Raw genomic sequence first — 17,530 nt, forward strand, 5'->3', positions numbered from 1 at the left:
GACACTGCTCACAACAGCATTATCAAATTCAGTTTGATCATCTTCTAAAAAGGTTGTAGCTTAAGTGTTCGACAGCTCATTTTACTGTTTTTACTGTTAAGTTAAAGATAAAAATATATAAATTCTTTCCTGAAACACAAATATGTGCACTCCCAAATAAAATATATATCTGTGTAGTAAGAGAAAGGGCATGAGATCCTGAAATGCTTAAATAAATCCTTTAACAAAACAACCAGCATGGGGATCCAATAGTGGTATGCAGCCCTGGGGGTGGCTGGTGGCTTGAGGATCTCTTTCTAACTTTGTATATTTTTGAAAGGATTTTTTACGGTCTTCTTTTTTACTTGTAAGCTGTTCAGATTGACTTATATAGTGAGATGGGTGGCCTATAAATTTGGTCAATCAATCAAATATAGAGACTAAAATAACCTAGTGGAGTGGCACTGACTTATTCTTCAGAATAGGAATTGTATAGAATTAAAACATGTGATAAATAACAATTAAGTTCATTATCTGGTTTCTAATACTTGTGGCCAACTGTTTTGATGGGATGAGACTTAAAGGCGTTGTTGGATAAAAACTTCCATCATAATGCCACCTAGAAAGCTATGATTCGGTAATGTCTGGAGGACCACATGCAAAGGATATAGCAAAGGCAAAGATTATTAACTTCCTTCCACAACTAGTGTTCAAACATACTGCTTCTTAATCTGCATATTTCCATGGCATATAACTTGTAATAAAACTAACTTTCAAACATGGCACATCTTGGGCTGTATTAATTATGTATTGTGCATAATTATGTGTTCTATTGTAAGTCTTCAATAATATTAAGTGACCGCAATTTGGTCATTACAACAATGGGAGAAGACTATATCTGTGTCCACACTTTCAGTGTCATCACAGTTTATCATACCCTCCTCATCTGGTAGTAGAATAGGGTTGTACAGATCTTCAAGGTAGCATTTCTCTTCAGTGGATATCCAACTTCTATTAATGAATGTCTCAGTTGGTCTGGAAGGTGGATCTACTAATTGAGGCAACAGCTGCTTACTAGAGGTGATGCAAGGTGCTCGCATGAGGCTTGTTTCCCCATCAAAATGCATGTCTCTGTGAAATGAAGCAGCTCACTGAGATGGATCATCTACAATCCACACAGATCTTCCCAACAATTCTCTCTTTCCCCTTTCAGTACTATCAGTTGAGAACGTTTGTGCAAATAGCCAGCATTCCCAACTACTGCAAGGGATTGTATACAGTATATGGACACTGTTGACTCTGTTAAGATTATTGTAGACTATCTTACTGGACAATGGCATATCTGCACTTACCAGTTTAAACTGCTCCTGTCCTGTGTTCATGCCAGCTTGTCTCTAAGCCATAGTGAGAAAATTTTGTCTTGATGGAAACAGTTTGGCAACAGCTTTCAAGGTATTCAGTTTGGACTGCAGGTTACCATGTGCTTTCATATCCATACAAAATACACACAGTGATGTTAAATGTATGTGCATTTGTATGTGTGTATGTACATATACCACACGTATAGGTTAAACATAAAAATTCATACACGTGCAGGCCCAGCAAGCACTGCTTGATTGCTTACAAAGGATGGCTTTGCCGAGGGTTGCATATGACTTGAATGCTACATGTTACCTTCCCGTGCCTTGAAACTCCCTTCACATAGCTGATGTTGTCCTGCTATGTTGGACTGTAACCTTCACATTTTCCCAGCTAATAAGGCCACTGCATATTGAAATTGTACTCCAGCAATCTGGAAGGCATTAGGTTAGAGAAGGCACTTTAATACATTTGTCAGCTCACCATGAGACAGTAAATCCCTACTGCAAACCTGTCCTTACATGGTAGTGGAAAAGTGCCAAAATCATCTGAAATCCAAGGCCCATGAATACGGGTTATCCACTGCTGTCTCAACAGATCAATTACTTGCATACAAGTCTGTAATGTTTCTATATCTGTAACTAAGAGTGGAGATGCCCCATTGTTATTTACCTCACTGAATTATTGCCAGCATGTGACTCACATCCACACTAGAATTTTTCATTACTAGACATGAATCTACACTGATTGGAAACACCTTTCAATCATCTTTGGCTCCAGTAAGTTTGCAATGCAAAGCCAACATTGTCTATACAGTTGATTTCTATTCTCTATTCTATTTTTATTCTGTTCCACATCAGCAATATTCACACTTTCCGCAAATAGCATGAAAAAGGCTCTGAGGTGCACAATTCTCACTTGTGAAAATCTTCTAGCTTTGAACTAATGAAAAGCATCTTCTATAGCCACTGTGAACTCATTCAGTAAAAGCAAGGAAGCAATTAACAAGACTGGGTGGGATTTTTTTTTAACCTCAAATGTAAATGTAATGTTTAAAAAAAATCTCCCATATTTGACTTTGAGAGTTAGAAGGCCACAACCTGAGGTTTGGATAGCATGGATACTTATGGTACGATAAAGTTAAAATTAATGTGGATTTTAAAAATCACTTTATTAGATGTGCCATATTGAGAATATAGAATAGATATAAATCCAGGCTGTGCCCAAAAACATCTCTGTGGATCTCAGCACAAGAAGCATTTCATAGAAGAGAAACAGCAGGCAAAGACAAATGGTTAACATACCAGGAATTATTGGAAAATCATCAAGAGGAATATAAAATTAAATCAAGAGAGAAACTAATGGCAGAAGGATATAGTTGTCAATGGTTTTCCCATTTACAGTTATCAGAAAGATTCAAAATGGATAAAAAGACTTATAGTATAGAGCAAAGTAAGGTAGAATTTGAAGTAGAATTGTGTACTGAAGATGAACATGTAATTGCTAAAATATATAAACTTTTGTTGAAATTTGAAACAGAACAGGTTAAAGAATGTATGATAAAGTGGGGTAAGAATTCTGGTTATAATATACAGATGGATCAATGGGAAAATATTTGATTAAAAGGGTTGAAATTTACATTATGATATGATCTTAAAGAGAATTTTTATAAAATGATGTAAGCTTGGTACATGACACCAAAGAAATTATCTAGAATGTATAAAGGCATTTCAAATGTATGTTGGAAATGTGAACAACATGAAGGGACATTTTATCATGCTTGGTGGACATGTAAAAAAGCCAAAAAAAAAATGGATTCAAATACATACAGAGGATTTTAAAGATTAATATTCAATTGAAGCCTGAACTTTTCCCTTTAGGACTGATGGACAAACAGAAAAGAGCCATGGAGATTATTTCAATATATCATTACTGTGGCGACATTTTATATGCACAAAGATGGAAAGATTCAGCATTACCCACCATGGAGGAATGGTTGATGAAACTGACAGAACTTACTGAGATGGATAAACTGACTTCTTTGACTAGAGAAAGGATAATATCTACATTTATTGGTGACTAGAAACCTCTTATGGACTTTTTGCATAAAAATGAAAAAAAATGAACTTGTGATTTATGGTTTTGATGATTAGACAGGATAGATTATTGAAAGAAGAGACTTACGATATAACTTTAGAGAGAGAGGTTAAAATATAATTGTACTTATAACTGCTGTGAAGAATATCGAAAGCCACTTCTTTGTACCTTTATATCTTTCTCTCTTTTTTCTACTTTTTTCTACTTTTTTCTTATTGCAGTTTTAGCTTTTTATGTTATTTCTCTCTTTTGTTTTCTCTGTTCTATTTTAGCTTGTATTAGTTCTTATTATTGCTGTTAAAACTTGCATTAAAAATTATTTTAAAAATTCACCCATACTTTAGTAATTCTTGCTTACTCCTTAGATAGCACCTTGCAGTTTCAAAGGATTGTACAAAAATTAGCTGAGTAATTAGGCCAACGATGAGAAGCTTCCTTGTTAAAATGTACTGTGCTGTTTAAAATACAGCACAGTGACGTTCCATTCTTTTAAGAACTCACTGTCTCTTTGTTCTAAGATATTACACAAGGAAAGAAGAACATGCCTGACATGAGATTGTCTTGAAGGTTTTTCTATGCATTTTCTGGGGGTGTCAGGAGAGCTCTTATCTAAAAGGGGAAAAGAGTAATCATACTTTGTTCATACACTGAGGTGGCAAAAAGAAAGCTATGTGGAAATGCAAATAATGTCACCCTGACTGACATTAGATTGAGCTGTAGTCCAACATATCTAGATGGCACCAGACTGGTGACGATCAGTTTCACTATCTTGCATGGTTTCATACAAGAAATATTTCTGGGGTCATCTCAAAATTCAGTATGCATGTAGCCAGTAGGGATGATACAGTAAAGAAACACTGTATGAGTAGTAGTTGTTAGCAACAGGCATCATAATATCCAGTAATATCATGGCCTTTGCAAGGATAATACAACCACCTTTTCCCACTCCTTTTTCGGTCCTGCTTAATTTGCCCTGTGCCATATCCACTTTTGCCTATCAAACTTGATACACTGTATAGTAATGAACATGTTCGTTGTCTCCATCCCCACCCAGATTGTCTGCTCATGGATTAGATGCTAATCTTGTAAACTACCCAAAACTTTTGGAAGGGCAGTTTATAAATTTAGGAAAAAGACAAGAAAAGAAAAGAGATGTCAAGTTTTAATCTTATGCCTTTTGTCTTCCCAGGTAATAGTTAGAAAAACTTGTTTGCATCATTTATACCAATACATAATGGTTAATCTTAAGAAGTATTAATGGTTCTTAAGAAGTATTCATTCATATTAATGGTTAATCTTAAGAAGTATTGATGAAAATCATCCAAGTCAAAATATGCTACTATGTCAGGATCTGTCTTAAGAAACAATGACTCCCCAAAGTTATCCAGAATTATGACAGGCCTAATATCTTGAATGACCTTCAGTCCTCTTGGGACAGATGGAATTAGGATGGTTTTGTATGATTATTCCTGTATGATTGTTCCTTTATTAATGAGCTGCAGAGCTAAAAATTTAAATGTATATATGTAAATGAATAAAATGAAGATCATTATACCATCAGGAAGTTTTACTTGAATGAGGAAAAAGTAAAATCTCTTCATCCTTCTGAAATACTGAGTGGTGTTTCAAGGAGAAATATTAATTGTGTTTGTTAGATAGCCTCTGGGCATCCAAATCACTTGAGCATGCCTTCAGGGAAAGGAGGAGTTAATTAAATTATCTTATATTTAGCATTAATTTTCTTCCAGGCTTGTCAGGTACCAGACAACAAGCCTAGGCTTGATTCTGAACATTGGCTCTTTGCAAATCTCTGAGCCTGTTCCTACCACGAGAAGAGTCAAACAAGGCTGCATTATTGCCCCTTATTATTCATTTTTTATACAAATTTCATCACCAATTGTCTGACAAAAGCTACCACTCATCAAACATTGGTTGCAGGGAGATAGCAGTGCTATTCCACCCAGATGATGCCTTCATTTTACCACTACACCAACAGGACTAAAGATCACCACAAAATGATTATGGTGTTCTCAAAAAGCAGCCCCCCACCACAGATCTGAACTGGATTGTCTGTTGGCACAACTTGGACCAGGCAGTTTGCTCTAAACTACTTCTGGGTGATTGTTTGGTCAAATGGGAATTGGAAAACTAATTTCTTACATGCTTCCCAGAAAGCTCAAAGAAGCAGTTCAGCCATTCTGTAATTCTTCTATACAAAAGCAGCTCAATATATTCCAGGTGCCATTAAGCTCTTTATAAACAACCTTTGGCCTGACCTCCTTACAGAATGGAATTAAGCTAGGAAGTCAGACATCTCTGTTGAAGTCTATCCAAGTTTTTAAGAAGACTCTTCCAAGGGGCAAGCTATGTACCTAATGCAGTACTCCACCTGGAGACAGGCCTGCCCAAGGCTAGTACTACAGCCTGGAAGGGGATATATAATGCCTGGCTAAAACTGAATTTTCTACCCAAGCTGGGCACCACTGATATTGACTGGCTTATTCCATATTGTTGTTGTTGTTGTTGTTTATTCATTCAGTCGCTTCCGACTCTTCGTGACTTCATGGACCAGCCCACGCCAGAGCTTCCTGTCGGTCGTCAACACCCCCAGCTCCCCCAGGGATGAGTCTGTCACCTCTAGAATATCATCCATCCACCTTACCCTTGGTCGGCCCCTCTTCCTTTTGCCCTCCACTCTTCCTAGCATCAGCATCTTCTCCTGGTGTCCTGTCTTCTCATTGTGTGGCCAAAGTATTTCAGTTTTGCCTTGAATATCATTCCCTCAAGTGAGCAGTCTGGCTTGATTTCCTGGAGGATGGACTGGTTTGATCTTCTGGCAGTCCAAGGCACTCTCAGAATTTTCCTCCAACACCACAGTTCAAAAGCATCGATCTTCCTTCTCTCAGCCTTCCTTATGGTCCAGCTCTCGCAGCCATATGCTTATTCCATATACCCTGGGCAATTAAGGTAGAGCAGAAAATGGGCTTTTCTCTACTGCTTTTGGGAATGGGATGTGACCATGCAAGAGATATCTTGAAATGGAGACTAATCAATATGGGGAGGCAGAAAGATCAAAGCAGAATTTCTGCAATTTCTGCAATCATTTAGTGTATATCCCACAAACAGCCCAATGTCTTAAACAATTCACTCTCCCAAGTATCACAGAATTTTCACTCAAGTTTGCTTTAATTCTCCCATCAACAATCCCTGAAGGCAGATATAAGAAAATTCATGTAAGGAAAGATTGTGCCCATTTGGGGACGGGGCATTAGAAGCAGATAGTCACAGAACTTTGCTAGTCCCTTTGATGTAAACAATTCTGAATGGTCCAGATGGTATTTATATAAAATATATAAGATAAGGATCTAAAAATTACCTGGCAAGTAGCAAAATTCTGTATAACTGCATGCTGAATGTGGAGCTCTATTAAAAGTAGCATCACATTTAGTTAGATAAATATTTTAGGATTTTTACTACATTAGATTACTGAACTCTCAGAAGTCAATCAAGTGGCTTTGACTGGTAATCTTAACAAAGAATTTGATAAAAAGTGTTTTATTAAGACTCTATGGTTTTCACTTTAAGTATTTTAGTGGTTCAACTTTTAAAATTCTAGTAGTATATTAAAATGATATAGTAAAATAGTATTTTGATGCATTAAGTTATTTTTTGTCTGTATTAAGTCATTCTATAGGCATAGTACTTTACCATATTAAATAATCAGCTTTGGGGATATTAACACTAGAGAAATACTTTAGTTCCTGTTTTCCTTTATGTGCCTTCTTCTTATTGGGTCGCTATTAGTGTATATCATAATGCAGCCTCTGAAAAGCAGCACTCTTCACCTCATGAAAATGGCAAACCAATAGCAGTTTCTCTCAGAATGTACAAATTGGATTCATTGGAAGAATACGTCCTGCAAATACCCTGGTGCCGAGACATAAAGATTTTTATGGATTAAAACTAGATCTTTGATTTCATTTGAAAGTTCATAGCAGCTAATGGAAGACCCAAGCTCTTCTGCATCAGCCATGCTTGGTCTGCTGCATTCTGGATCAATTGTAGCTTCTGAGTATCTTCAAGGGTATAAGCATGTTATGATAATGACATGAATCACAGCTGTAAGGTTGTCCCTTTCAAGGCAGAGCCACAACTAGTTCAGAAGCTAGAGATGGGCAAAGGTCCTCCTATATCCAAGCTGTTTTTGTGGGGGAAGAGGTACCAATTATAATCCTTTGCTCTAGAAAGTCCCTCTGAAAAAATGTGTTTTAGTAGTTTGTGAATCATAAAATTAGTATTCAGCACAGACCTTTGTCTTGGGAGTTTTCTTGTGACATATATATAAATAGCAGGTCACTTAATTCTTTCTCCACTTTCTCAGTTGACCTTATGAGAGAACATTTGCATTTTTTAGAAAATAGAGAAGGTGTTAACTTTAACTAGTTTGAGAGTTTAGCTTTGCCTACCCATCAATACTTTATCCATAGTTTCCATATGACACCAGTCATTTTCATTCTGTTATTATGCTATGGTATCGTTGAGTGGTGATGAACAGATGTTAACCTTGATGTTAATGTTTGGAAGCCTTATGATGTAGGTAGACAGACATACAGAGAGACTGGCCAAGATAATTACATATGCCCAAAAGGAAGCAAGTAGAAATTTGTTTTTATCATATTATATAAAATAATCATAAAACAATATATTTTTTAAAAAACTCTGGGGACATGTTCTTCAATTTTTCAAAAGAAAAAAAAAGTTAACTGAGGAAAAACCCATTAAGAAGTGAGCATGCTCAGTGGCCAAAAAGTGCTGCTTGATGGGAAAAATAAAAATTGGAATGGGGAAATAACAGGTCCTGAACATCAAGTTTGTTTCTGAGGCCACTTATAAAATACATAATTTAAAGCATTTGTTAAACAGTTACAATTACTAATCATGGAGGACTTCCTCAGGGCTTGCAACCTTTCACTACATAAATGCCACCTCCCTAATCTTTAACAGTCCAACTCTCCCACCCCCACCCCCAGCAACTAGGTACATGGAATGCAAGAAAGATATTTCTGTAACCCCCTGTCCTTTAAAAAATATTTATCACCTCTCAGGAACAAAGAATGCTCTACATTTTAGATTTTCTTTTAAAAAAAAATTTTGTAAAATAAGCCTCTTAGAAAGGATAAATTTCAGATCATTATTAAGATTAAGAATATCAAATGAGCATATCTAAACTTCTCTTTTAAAGAGTTCTTTGCAGAAGAGTCAACAGCTCTGTAAATTTCTCATTGGAGTTCATCACATCAAAAGCTTTCAACTATCCTTCCTTCCTTCCTTCCTTCCTTCCTTCCTTCCTTCTCTCTCCTTTTTTTTCCCCACACAAATACACACACACAATGCACAATTATTCTTCAGTGGATGAGATTTCCTGATGTTTTTCAAACTTTCAGAGAAAGTGAGATGGAGATGTTCCTCAAGAGCTGTTGGGCATGATAACTATATACTGCTCCAGGATCAGGAACAATATGCATTTGGGTACCAGCTGCTGGAAAACATAAATAGGGAAGTGCTAGACCCCTCATATCCAGCCTATAGGCTTTTCATGGGAATTTGGTTGGTCATGGTGAGAACAGATTTCTGGCCCTGCATATGTCTTTGGTACAATCCAGCTTAGATTTTCTTATGTTCTTATAATAGTTTAATAATAATAATAATAATAATAAAAAAATACCTAACAACCCCTACTTTCTTTCGCATATGGGAATGGGTCTATTTTTTCCTTAATCTCCACTATATTTGATTTTTCTGCTGCTGTTGCTACTTTAGTACCATTTTTTTTTAAAAAGGTCCTTTGCCAGTTGATACCAGCCAATGCAGAATAATATGATAAACATAACACAATGATTATGCCATAGCCAATCCGATTGGAAGACATACCGAAGTAGTAATTAAGCACACTCACACACTTAAATATCCTGACTTTGCATGAGGGAAGAAAACAACATGAAGTCTCACAATTACCTAGGCAACTAAAACAGTTGCCATACTCTTGTATCCTTGTACTGATTATTTCATTGCTCATTGTTACTGCATGGCAAAATTCTAGTAAATTATAGTTTCATGTCGTTAATTGGGATACCCCAGTCTTACACAACTTGGTGCCCTCTAGATTTCAACTCCATCAGCCTTTACGAATCTCATCATAGACCAACATCTGAATGGCTCCTGGTTGGGGAAAGCTAGTAGAGAATATATATGGGCCTGAATGCTTTTTGGCACTTCCAATTATTAATTCCACTGTAAGAAACATACTGTGTACAGATGCATCTATGGAGAGCACTGTATTTCATTCAGTGTGACCTTATGGATGTCCTACGTTACATCCTGCCTGACCCTGAATATGACTGGTACAGAACAAGAAAGGATTTCCATCCAGCTGGAATACAACTGGGGAACTATTTCTTTATCTCCCTGCCCAGGAGTATCCACAGGGGGTCAAAAAAGTGAAAATGGTGGCCACAGCCATGCAATCAAAGCACCATCCTTTTTTCGCAAGCAACACAACACATGCAACAAAGGACAAAGCCACTTAGATAGAACAAATATTTCACATGTCTAAAGCCCAAGTTATATTCCCCCATCTGCAAGTAAGGCTGAGAAGGATCTCTTTCATACATTGTACTAGCCTCAATAATCTATGCCATGTTTCAACTGAGGTTTGATGACTAAATCATAATTTACTACTTTCATACATCTTGCAGAACTATCTTTTAAAATCACAATGACTGAATCCACTCTGAGCCAAAACAAAACAAACCACAACATGGCTTAGCATATATACGAACCCAGCCACTGTCAGCAGAGGTAGACAATACAGGGCTTGATGGGCCGATTTTTGGATGCAGAATAATTATTTACTTTCCTAAATATGAAGCTAAATCTTAATGTGATAGATTGATGGTGTATGTGTGTGCACAGTATGTGTTAAAAACTAGGAAAGAAACCAAGACAGGCAAATACATTTAAGGAAAAAAAAACAGTAGTTGTTCAGAGAAACATAATCAGAATGCTCACACCACACTTAAGGATCTTTATGAAATCATTTGTAATCTGTCTCTAACAACTTTTCAAATCTGCTGCCTTCTAGCTGTATTAGATTATAATTTGCACTGTTCCCAGCTGGTAGAGCCAATGATGGAGCTGCAGTCCAACACAGTGGGAGAAAATCCTGTTAAAAAAAAAACTTGGAATTGTCTAAACTGACGGATGAAAAGGTATACTGAAAATATTACATTAGTGGTCAGACAAGACTGGTGTAGCCAAAAAACTTCCACAAGCATCACACAATATAAGGCTCATGTTACATAAATGGGGCTGAAGCTCTGTTACTCTTTGGTTGAAATATTTCTCTGCAATCATTATCACTCTTTACGAATAACAAAAGAAAAAACAGATTTTACTCCTCCCATATCTTCATCCTGTGACCTAGAAAGTGTGTTGTTCCAGCTGAGTAAATTATATCTATGATTCTATTTTGAATGACTTGCATAATTAGACAGGGAAGATGCACAGTTAATCCATTTAAAGTATAAAGGAATTCATTTAATGAACATTATGGTCCTATTAGACTTAGAAACATTGAACTCTTTTGTTGAATAAAAGTTCAATGAGATTAACTTCTTTTAGTTGGTTTTAAAGAATAATCAAACATGTCCTACTCTGATAGCATACTACTATTTCTTAGTGCATGAATTCTGCATACCAATATCTTCAGTGTAGGAGTATAAGAATGAAACTGGATGACATTAGATTTCAGTTAAATAATTACAAATTAAAGAGGATCACTTCTACTTTTCTTGCTTACTATTGTATGATAAGACTGCTGAACTCCTTGAACTTGTAATTATATAACTGAAATGTTAATCTTCTGGTTTGGTATTCCATTTGACTCCATTAACTATTTCCTTAGAATTACTAAGTTTACTCCTTGACACAGAGACACTTCCATTGGGAGGCCGATTACTTCATCACATCAGGTTTTGACCATAAATACTGTAATGAAATTCTGTTGTCCAGTCTCACACTCTAAAACAGGTAATAGCATCTGCCTAATATTCTGCATTTGCTTAAAAAAAATTCCAGGGGGAAGGGAAGTGCAAATGGTTGCTATTTCAATTTGCAATGCTAAAGAAATCTCTTATTATTTTTACAGCTTTACCAAGTTCTGGAGAAGAAAAAAACCAGCTATAACTGTCATTATTTAAGTGTAGCATTAAATCCAGAACTGAGAAACGTATAAAATTATGTGCAGTTACAACTGAAAAGCAGATGGGTATCATGCTTTTAGGACCAGGCATCATGTCCTATCAGTTCAATCAATTCAGCATGAATATGTTCTATCAATTCATTATATTCCTTAAGTGAAAACTTGCTTTCTTTGGCTTTTTTCAGCCATCCTTTTTTGGGTTTGGGAGTGGAGTGGTTTTGTTGTTGTTATTTTATTTAAGAAAAATACTTGTGAAATGTTTTGAAGTGTGGGATCAGCTTCTTCCACTTATCTCAGTCATGAGGTGTCTGAGGAACATGTGTGGCTACCATCATGTTCATTGTGCAATCATCTCTCTGGAGATCTGCAGTCCTATTTCAATTACATTTTATGGAAAGTCTTCATTTAAGTAATTTCATTTAAGTAATTTTATTTACTTTGGGGTGGGGGAAGTTGTTTTGCTTTTTCAGAACTAAGAACAACTGAGAGGACTGCAGAGTTAGGGATGTGTAAGAGGAAAGAACAACAGTATACTCACCCAGTTTGTAACAATAAAGAAAAAATATATCATTATTAGAAATTAGAAATAATTTCTAAAGCACAGTGAAAATAAGATAGAAAAACAGAGATCTTTTTCACAGGGGGAAATAATTCAGGGGAATTGTAGACTAATCCTACAGAAATGTAAAATTCACGAGTAAATGCTACCTTTGGATAATCATGTCTGACAGAGAAGAGGATACTAATAAATGATGTGTTAGCAATTCAGTTAAGTTTCTAATCCTCATCCAAATGTAGCCTAAAAGGTTTTGAAAATACGAATGAAAAGAACCAAATATTCCTAAATCAACTGTTTCAAAATGGGGAAACGACTCACTTGATCATTCCAAAGATTCATAAATAAAGGCATCCAGTGAATCTATTTTAAAACCACACTTCTCTCTCAGCTGTCCTGTAAAACACACACAGAGACACATAACCTGCAAAGCTTCTTAAATTTGTAGTAGCACTTGCAGATCAATATATCTTGATGCAGTTTATAGACACTGCTTAGATACAGTATCATAAGAGAACAGCTTGGGAAAGGCTCTTCCTAACCATTAAAGATAAAGCTATGGGAACAGGCTAAAACTCTGCCAGGAGAATATAAAGCTGTAAGATTAGTAGAAGATAAATTCTTATTGCTTAGGAGCATACCCTGGTCTAGTGCTTCTGGAGGAGGACAGAAAAGTTATTAGATATGAAATTAATTCCACAGCACCTAGAATTCCACTGTCACAGACTGGGTTAACCTAATCACTTTATCCTTACTCCCTAACACATTTATCCACCTCCTAATTCTTTACCTAATTAGAGAGAAATTTGGGGCAATGCTGGTCAGGAAGGTAAGGATTAGGGTTAAGCAAACACTTGTATTTGAAACCCACTGCCTCCCCTGGTCAGTGTGAAAGATCCTTTAAGAAACTCCCACCCTAGCTAATCCATGACCCACAGCAGGGAGGAGTGTTAACGATTTAGTTTAAAACTCACACTCTCAGACAATGCATTTTTTTAAAAAAAACAGATTTGCTTCTTTGATTTATAGGTATTAGTTGTTTTTCCAAGGCCCATTAATGACTCTTCATCATGTACTTGCAAGGAGCATTAAGCAGGAAAAGTTGTTCCCAGCTCTATATTATTCAAAGGCAATTTACACCATGGAATCCATGGTGTTACCCATATTAGCAGAATGATCTATCCCAGCAGGCTAAAAGTACTTCTAAAACACTAAGTTATTGTGAAGGTACAAAAAAAGGGTTTTCACTGAAGTGTGATTTTTTTCACACTTTAAATCCCAAATGTTTGTAATGTTCAAAGATGAGCTTGTTTGAAGACAGAGCTTTATTTACTGATGCTATATTGTATCACATATAAAAGGGATTAAATAAAATACAAAAATATAACCTGTATGTTTTAAGTAATGCTTGTAAAATGTATGTCCCATTCAAGATTTCTTCTAAAAGTTCATTTCATAGATTCAAAATTCAAAAATATTTGTGGACCTCTTTCTTATTAAAACAATTTTTTTCAGTTCTATTTCACTTGCCAAATATATTTTGAAATAACTCAAAATACACCTCAAAACAGAAGATGCTATATATGGTAAGTCTTATCCTTAGCATCTACCAGGTCCTAAACCATAAAACCTTTCTATTTCTATCTACCCACTACCGTAATGTGGTCCAGATTTAATGAGATATGTTAAGTTATTCAAAGGTAATCTCAAAACCAAGCCAAAATAGTGATTTGCTGGCCAAGAGAAAGGATGTTTGTGCAGATAAACTAGGACTTGTATCTTGTATATAATATTACAACTCCCTGATTTCCTTGCACATCAGCAAGGAGAAGCAAAAACTGTTGTGAAAGGTACAACACTAAAATATTCAAGTATATTGTTTCCAGGGTCAGCAGGAACTAGTGACCTGGTAGGATTTACAGATATTTGTAAATCTCTAGTTTACATTTATATTATAGCTACACAAAGAAATAGGGGTTTATTTCTTTGTCCAACTATAGTATAACTTAGAGAAGTCCAAGATTCATCAAGTCAATTTTTACAGGGAGAAGGGCAGGAAATAGGAATATAAAAACAAAATTACATTAATTTTTCCATACTGTTAGGGAGGTTGTCTTAGTGTGTTTGCATACTGCTGGTATCTGTAGCAGAAACTAACATAGGTTTCAGCATTCATCAAAATTTACAGTATGAATATTTGGACTTCAGGTGAGGACATGGCAAGCTAAACTTCCCTGAAGGAGCAGAAATGGCATTACAGCAGAGATTGGCAGCTGGAGGGTGGATCCTGGCTGGCAAAACCTCTCAGGAGAAAAGATAGAACATGGGATTGCCCACATGTACTCCATACAGCTGCTTCTTACGAGTGGACTGCAGGAATTGAGGTTTTTGCAGTTGGCAGGGGAGTCAAGTGGCTGAGGGTCAAGGGATTCCAACTAAGCTCATAGTCATAACATAGACTACATGGACACAAAGCTCAACCAAGCCTCATTTCTTAATCACTATTGAATTACTTTTTTTTACTGCTTTTCAAATATTAAGAACCTTTGGAACGGCAGGTTTTATGGCATTCACTGGGTGAGTTTCCTTCAATCCATAGTGAAAGAAGGTTTAAGTATGAGTTTAAAGATGCAGAAAAATTCTTTGGGGGGCAGGAATAAATGGGAAAAGTGTGATTACAGTATTGTTTTCAGAAAGTTGTAAATGGACTGAGGGTCCAGATGGATTTGAAATAAGATTTTGAAATTAATTATAAGACTCCTTCCCATGGGAAATGGCTATTGTTTTAAATTCTGGGGGGAAAAAAGCATGATAGGATGAAACTTTGAAGGTTGGACACTAAAGGGAACCAGAAGGAACTAAAGATTACAATTAAAGGAGAAGTACCCTTAAACTCAACTTGCTAACACAGAACAGAACAAAATTCTTTAATATTGGACATATTGAAGGATATTTATGAACAATGAACTCAGAAGTTAATTTTAAGAACGTCTGTCATTATAGATAGACTGTGTGTAAATGATGTACACAAGAGGAACAGATTCTACCAGACAAGACTGAAATTGATTTGAACATGGATTTAAAAATGATAGGCTACAAGAATGATCTGGAAAAAGACAATATACTGGATATACAAATGAAACTAACTGAGGTCTTAATAATGAAAAGAGACATACAAATAACAAACCAGAAAAGTGACTTGGATAACTTTCCTATGCTGGATTTTAAAAAAAGACCTGTTAAATTTTTGAAGGATCTTGTGAGAAGAGACAAAGGATAAAAGGAAAAGAAATCAAGTTCTGGGACATTATTTGGATTACAGACCAAGATTGTTAAAAGTAAAGGTAAGGAATATAAAGTTGGTTTATTTGATCAAGATTAAAATAGATATGTGGCTATCTCTGGTAACCCTTAATGGGCTTTTGCTGATTAGGAATGAATGATGAGACTTTAAAGTTTTGTTTATAGATAAGAGATGTCCTAACAGTGAGACACACACTGAGACGAGGAGTAGTTCTCTAATGTTTATTACTGCTACATAAACAGAATCCTAACAAACTGAATAAGCATGGGAAAAACCCAGACATATAAACCCCAAAGGCTAAGGTGGGCCTGATCTGTGTCTCTTTGAATGGCTGCTTAATTCCTCAGTACTACGCATGCGCTTTACAGCCTGGATGGGAGCCCCCTGCTCGCCATCCTTACTCATGACAAGAGATGAGATATGGGAAGAAGAGATCATTTGTTGTATTTTAGGAGAAGGTAAATAGTTACTAAAATTGCTTATACTTGTTGTGACAAAGGGGGAAGTTACTTCCTTATATATTTCTTTTCTTTACTATATTCTTATTTTTTCTTTCTTTTCTATTTCTATTTCTATTCTTTCTTTTTTCTTTTCTGCACTATTTCTTCTTTTTACTTTTTTTTTTAGTTTGTATTAGCTTTTATCTTTTTAATTGTAATGTTTAATAAAATTATTGCAAAAAAAATTACAATATGAATATTTTACTGTGAGACTAGGATGGTTAAACTACCTTGTTAATTTACATATGAAATGTGGAGTTGCAAAAGAAATTAACACTAGAAAAAGAATGGCTTTGTAGTCAAAACAGAAAAAAATAAGCTTTAAAGATAATTGGTCTATTTATAAAATGTTTGCAGCAGCTTTGATCCATTAGTAAAATGATCAGAATATTGGCAGAACTGTATATTTATAATCACCAAGCTTCTTTTCGTACTGGATATTATGGTATACAGAAAAGGAAGGAAGGAAGGAAGGAAGGAAGGAAGGAAGGAAGGAAGGAAGGAAGGAAGGAAGGAAGGAAGGAAGGAAGGAAGGGAGAGAGAGAGAGAGAGAGAGAGAGAAGTGAAATGTTTGAGACATGATAGAAAAATCTCAGTGTAGGCCACATTTAGATTTCCTAAATGTAGAACAAGTAATTTCAAAAGTAAAATAGATGTTTTCTTTAGCATCTGCTTGAATAGTTTATGGTATGCATGAGGAAAGAGACCATGTTACAATTGTGCATTGGGTCCAAAATTACTGTACGCTTGAGCTGTTCTGTATTCTTATTCCATTAATGATTCCTCATCATTCATTCAGGGCTGTCTTACCATATGGCAATATCCTCAAAAGTAGTGTCTTCTTCTTCCTAGCATTTTCCCGCTATTGCGGGGTCTGCTTATCCTCAAAAGTAGCTTGGTATGTTTAAATACAGTGCATTGGAGCTAGGTGTAGTCTCATTCAATCAGTCGGACTTCATTAAGGATACTTCTACACCAAACCATTTCTGCACCTCAATTTTTGATAAAGCAGTTTGAAGCCTTGCAAACTTCAAAATCCTTTGAACGTGTCGTGAACTTAATTTGCGTTCATGTGCTCATCTCCAGTTGGCCAATAGGAGAGTGCCAAACTGTTACTCAATCTGTAGCCTATCCCCTGCAACAAAGTCCCCTTAGCATGCTCTTTATAAAAGAGTTTCCCCATCCACATACTTAATCCACATTGTGCATATTTGCCTGATCATTCGCAAAACAAAAGCTGGTTAGTTCTTATGAAGAAAAGCTTTTTTTGCAGTTACTGCAAAGCTAACTGATACAATTAATATCTTCTTGAAAGCTATTAAGAAAAAGAACATGTTAGAATTTTGCAACCATTTTCACTACCTCTAACTGATAATAAGCAGTTGGACTGGGTGAGAGGGTGAGAGAGAAGCAGTGTTTAGAATGCCTGCAATGTGGAACATGAAACACAGTGATGAAGATCAGGAAAAGGAGAG

This window comes from Candoia aspera, chromosome 6, assembly GCF_035149785.1.
Source record: "Candoia aspera isolate rCanAsp1 chromosome 6, rCanAsp1.hap2, whole genome shotgun sequence".
Classification (NCBI taxonomy): Eukaryota; Metazoa; Chordata; class Lepidosauria; order Squamata; family Boidae; genus Candoia; species Candoia aspera.